We start from the raw sequence: 6,802 nt of genomic DNA on the forward strand, positions 1-6,802 counted from the left end.
TTCGCTTGGCTTCGGATGTGGGGTCGGGTGCCCATCAGACCCTAGGGATATTGGGGTGTGACAGTCACGACCCGACTAGGGGGCCGTGACGGGTACCTGGAGCGGACTACCGAGCACCACTCATTATGCTAATCATCATACCCCACCTTAACACATATACTCTTCAAAGCAATGTATAAATATACATAGGCCCTCACGGCTGCAAAAACGATATACAAGAATATACAACGTAGTCATCATGAGACATATACCACCGACGCATACGTATCTACGAGTCTCTACTAGTGTGCTAAGACATAAGGACGGGACAGGACCCCGTCGTGCCAAAATATATACATAAAATAATATCTCAAAAATGGCAACTGCGGAAGAGTGGAGTACTCCTATAAATCTGCTGAGTAGCTCCTAAAAATCTGCACCGTCTCCCTATTTACCTGTGGGCATGAACACAACGTCCAAAAGAAAAGGACGTCCGTACAAAAAGTGTGCTAAGTATGTAAGGTAGGAATAATACAAACATAATAAAGAAATTATGAAACATAAGGCGAAGATATAACCTGCTTAGCTTTTAATGGAAAATACATGTTATGCTTATCAAATATACCATCATCGTTAACCTGCATCTGGGTTACCATCACACGCCGCCCACTAGTGGTGTCATGTCCGGCCTACTAGGCACGGTGTAATCATAAGCATCCCGCCTTAGCGGTGTCATGCCCGGCCATCTAGGCATGATGTAATCACAAGCATCCCGCCTTCGCGGTGTCATGCCCGGCCATCTAGGCATGATGTAATCTCATCATCATATAATTATCATAAAGCGTGCATTAGAAATCAATTGAATACTACAACTCTATCGGGGTGACGTAAGGTCGAGAACCCCCGATTCCATTATGGAGTAGTCATGATCATCGTGTCACGCCTTAAAGAAACTAGCATTATAACGTGAGTCTAGCAACAATGAATAACATCAAAGAATCATATAAGGGTCCTTATAGCTTCGTAGGAATATCATATCATGAGCTTTAGAATCTCTAGACTTAGACTCATCATCATCGTTATCATATTCGTAACATATCTCTTATCTTTATCTCATGATACGCCCTTTATAAACATGGACTCGTAGTCTCCGGAATGTAAGAAGGTCATCGAAAACAAATGAAGTCATGTCATAGGAATGATGCCTTAGAAAAAGAAGGGACTAGCCTTACATACATTTTTGACTTTCTAACTTGCTGACTAAACGCTTCCTTCCAAGTTCATAATTCTACATTCAAGGGAATTCGTACTAGAGTTAGATAATCGGAAACATACTTAAGCATAAGCTAAAGCTAACGAAAATTGGGCAGCACTTCCTTTGTTCCTACAACTTTCTCCATATGATATAACAACTCCCAACACATTAACAACATTCATAATACCATAATCAATAAGTTCGACAAGTTTGACATTATTCAATTATCCAAATTTCCTCTCAAGGTCATCCATAACCATGGTCATGATACAACATTACATTCATCCTCATATAACGCTTCTCCAACATTCTTAATATTATTTATAACAACATTATACTCATAATATCTCGAGAATTATGGTTCATGTGAAACTATTATTCAAGAACACCATTATTTCACATTTGAGCTCCATATTCTACTCTCTTCCATAATCCAAGTCTTTCAACCCTTCAATAATCTAAATAAAATGAAATGATCATAAAACTCACCTTTTATTGTGTAGTAATGGGTTTTTGGATGGAAATTCCTCACTTGGAGAAAACCCTAACTTCAATTCCAAAGAGATTTCTTAATTTCTAGCACCCAAGAGAGCTTCCTTGCATTAGATTTCCTTAGATTGATGATGTTGATCTTTGATTTCTCTTGAATTTATGTGTGTGAAGGGTGTGGAATGTTCTAGAGGTTTGGAGAGATGTGGAGGATTTGGAAGAATTAAAAATTAGGAGTGGGAACATCTTTTTATACTTGGAAAATACTTAGCCCGTCGGGACTTATACGGACCCTTATACGGTCCGTGTAACATTATACGATCCGTATAAGTGTCTGTATTTCACCATCAGGGAAAACATATTTTCTGTTGGCTTATATGGACCGTATAAGTGGTCGTATAACTCCACTTTCCTGAAAACATTTCCGTCATTTCGTTTGATCTCCAATCCTTATGGAACCTTCTAAGAACTTGTTCAACACTTCATCAACAATCTAAGCAGCGGTATAACTTTCCCTCAAGACCTTCTAAAGTCGACACTTAGTCGGTACCTTGCAAACCTTTTTAAAACAGGACTTATACTTTACATTCTTCATCGAACTTTCTTCTCTTATCTCAAATGACTTTGGAATATTAATTGGAACCGTTAAGTAACCTTTCCTACTTATAGGGACATCATATTCATTTCACCCCGTTTTAGTCCACCCATCACATGACGACGTAAAAGTTTCTGAAGTGTAACAGGTAACCTCTGATTTATATTATGGAACAATCATCATCCCTTTACTTCACTTTGAAGGAACAATGATTATAAGGTGAGATCAACAATAATGAATAGAATCAAGGAAATCATGAAATAAGCTCAATAGTCTTATCATAGCATTAAAATCATAAACTTTGAAACCTCTAGAAATTGAATCATCATTATCATCATCATTATCATTAGCATCATCATTAACGTCAGAAGACACTTTAAGAATCATGAATCTCTAGCTTGTGGGAATAAGGACATCTTGGAAAAATGTATGAGTTTACAAGAAAGGAGTCATCATTGTCATCATGGTCATCATAGAAAACATCTTGTCATGAATATCATAAAAACCTTGAGAATCAGAAACTTCTAGCTTTCCGGGAACCAGGATGTTATGGAAGACATGTATGGAGTCATAATATAGTAATCACGCCTTTAGAAAGAAAGGAACTAGCCTTAAGATACCTTTTTGTTTCCTACTACTTATGCTTATCCGCCCGAGCTCGCAAATCTACATTTGAGAGATTTCATACTATGGTTAGACTTATCGTCGTATACCTATATTAAGCCTTCAAATTAAACTACTTCATATCCTATCGAAAATCGGGCAACATCTCCTCTGTTTATATGCCTAGCCCGAAATCATAATCTAACAACCAACATCAACAACAACATGATCAATACCAATATGCTCCATAAAACATCCCTCATGATGTTTTCCAAATTTCTCAACTAACCAACTCATTGTACGATTATTTAATAACTTTATCTTCGTATATAAACCTAAATCAATATCAATAAATGAAGATTCATACCTTACTTCCGCTAGAACCACAATATCTTCACTTTCCACCTTGAGTTCAAGCCAAGACTCGCCACAATACGATTTTATAGCCTCAACTATACGCAGTCAAAACCCGAATCCGGAGATTAAACTTGATTTGGGCTAAAATTTGATGTTTGGCAGTTGGGGGAACTTTCCAGAATATATGAGAGAGTTTTGAGATGCTTTTATGAAAAATAAGGGGGTAAGCCTCCTTTTATAAGATTCCAGGGTCTGCCTGCACCGACCTAAAAATTGCTTAGCGCGTTCACGCTGAGTTGTCCCCTGGCTCCTCTGAAGTTGGGGGAACTTTCCAGAATATATGAGAGAGCTTTGAGGTGCTTTTATGAAAAATAAGGGGGTAAGCCTCCTTTTATAAGATTCCAGGGTCTGCCTGCACCGACCTAAAAATTGCTTAGCGCGTTCACGCTGAGTTGTCCCCTGGCTCCTCTGCGCGTTCGTGCAGAGTTAATCTCTGCTCTGGCGGCCTGTCTTAAAATGCCCATAACGCTTGTTTCGATGTCGGATCAATACGCAGTTTGTTGCATTGGAAACTAGACTTCCCGAACTTCATTTTAGGATTTTGTTTCAATCCAAAACTCCTAATATACTTAAAAGATTTTATTTCTCCAGGTTAGACCAAAATTATTGTACGAAATCTTACCAAACTTTTCTCCAAAGTTTCGAAAACTTAATCCCCTTGATTCCCTTGTTCTCCAATCCTTCCGTGACCTACTACAAGAACTTAAACCCTCATAAGCATAAGATAAGCACGTATAAATTCGTATATTTTCAACAATAACTCCCGTGTCCCCAATTGAGCGACTAATACCTAGCGAATCTCAATGTACAAAACTTCAAGGTGTAATATTCCCCCTCCCCCCCACCCCACCCCTTAGGAACATTCGTCCTCGAATGTTAAGTTCTTAGGGATGTCTACGAGAATTTTGCTAGAGTTTCTCCTATAATTGTACCACTACCATCCTATCACAATAACCCAAAATATACAATGCCTCACAGGGCCACAACATCAATACTCATATTGGCCACACACGACCAAGAAATCATTCAAAGAAACATCACATACCTAAGAATGATGATGTCTCTGTCTGGAGCTCTTCTGGAGGTGGAAATAGATGCGGATACCTGGACTTCATATCCTCCGCTGCTTCCTAATTCATTTCCTCTCTGTTATTGTTTCTCCACAAGACTTTAACTGAAGCTACGTCTTTGGTTCTAAGTCTTCGAACTTGCCTATCGAGAATGGCAACGGGTATTTCTTCATAGGATAATTTTTCAATAACTTGGACATCATCTATAGGCACGATTCTGGAAGGACCTCCCACGCATTTCCGAAGCATTGACATATGAAACACTGGGTGGATTGACTCTAACTCGGAAGGAAAATCCAACTCGTAGGCTACTTGGCCTACCTTGCGCACAATCTTGTAAGGCCCAATATACCGGGGACTAAGCTTCCCTTTCTTGCCAAATCTCATTACTCCTTTCATCAGCGACACTTTTAAGAATACCCAATCGTTAACTTTGAATTCAAAATCTCATCGACGATGGTCCGCGTAAGATTTCTGACGACTTTGGGCCATTAGCAATCGATCTTGGATAAGCTTGATCTTCTACATGGCTTGTTGGACAAGTTTGAACCTACTAACTTTGTCTCTCATACTTCGAACCATCCAATAGGAAATCTATATTTCCCTCCGTATAGAGCTTCATATGGGGCCATCTGAATACTGGAGTGATAGCAATTATTGTACGCAAATTCAATAAGCAGTAAATGATCATCCCAATTTCCTCCAAAATCTAGCACACATGCTCTCAGCGTATCTTCAAGAGTTTGGATAGTGCGTTCAGCCTGTCTGTCAGTTTGTGGATGGAACGTTGTACTAAGTCTCACTTGTGTTCCCAAACCTTCTTGGAAGGATCTCAAAAACTTAGCTTTAAATTGTGCTCCTCTATCAGTAATAATGGATACTGGAACACCGTGAAGTCGCATTATCTCCTTGATATACAACATTGCATAATCTTATGCTGAGTACGTAGTTCTGACTGGCAGGAAATGAGTTGATTTTGTGAGTTTATCCATAACCACCCATATAGAATCATGCTTACACTAGGAACGAGGTAAGCCTGTCACGAAATCCATATTAATCGCTTCCCATTTCCAAGTCGGAATCTCTATAGCTTGCAGTAATCTCCCAAGCTTTTGATACTCAGTTTTCACCTGTTGACAATTAGGACATTGAGCTACAAACTCCGCTATACCTTTTTTCATTCCATTCCACCATAAACAAATTTAAGATCATGATACATCTTTGTCGCTCTTAGGTGGACAGAATAACAAGAATGATGGGCTTCCTCCAGGACCTGTCGACGTAACCTTCCAACATTCGGAACACATAATCTATCTTGATGCCTGAGAACTCCATCCGCAGGAACTTCAAATGGTGACTTCTCATTCCGAGGAAGCACATCTCTATAATGGACTAACACGGGGTCCTCATATTGGCGCTCATTTACCTCCTCTACTAAAGATGACACCGTTGGGTTCTTGACAGTAACTTCCGTACCGCTTGAGTCCATTAAGCGATCTCCTACATTGGCTACCTGACGAAGCTCGCAGACTAACTCTTTTTTCTCTGACCGAACATCACACAAACTGCCCATGGATTTGCAGCTAAGAGCATCGGCTACCACATTCGCTTCTACAGGACGATATAAGATACTCACATCGTAGTCTTTCAATAGATCCAACCACCGCCTTTCTGCAAATTTAATTCCTTTGGCTTAAAAATATATTGGAGACTCTTATGATCTGTATAAATGTCCACATAAACGCCATACAAATAGTGTCTCCACATCTTTAATGCATTGATAACTGCAACCAACTCTAGGTCATGAGTTGGGTAGTTTTTCTTGTGTTTCCGCAATTGCCTTGAAGCATAGGCAATAACTCTGCCATGTTGCATCAACGTACAACCTAGCCAAATACCTGAAGCATCACAATAGATAACATAGCCCTCCGATCCTTCTGGAAGTGTCAGAACTGGGGCCGAAGTCAAACTATCCTTCAACTCCTGAAAGCTACGCCTACAAGCGTTGGTCCATTGGAATGTTTCCAATTTCTGAGTCAGCTTCATCAGTGGTGTCGAAATAGAAGAAAATCCTTCCACAAATCTTCTATAGTAACCGACCAACCCTATAAAACTACGGACCTCCATGGGCATTATAGGCATCGGCCTACTTTTCACAGCTTCAATCTTCCGGGTATCTACTCGAATACCGTCGACTGAAATAATATGCCCCAGAAAAGTTACAGAATTCGGCCAAAATTCACATTTTAAAAATTTGGCATATAACTCTCGAGCCCGAAAAATTCCCAGAACAGTACGTAGGTGTTCTGCATGCTCTGCCTACGTTCGAGAATATACCAAAATATCATCGATGAACACAATCACGAACAAATCTAGGAAAGGCCTGAATACACT

The sequence above is a fragment of the Lycium barbarum genome, chromosome 5 (genome assembly GCF_019175385.1).
Source record: "Lycium barbarum isolate Lr01 chromosome 5, ASM1917538v2, whole genome shotgun sequence".
Classification (NCBI taxonomy): domain Eukaryota; kingdom Viridiplantae; phylum Streptophyta; class Magnoliopsida; order Solanales; family Solanaceae; genus Lycium; species Lycium barbarum.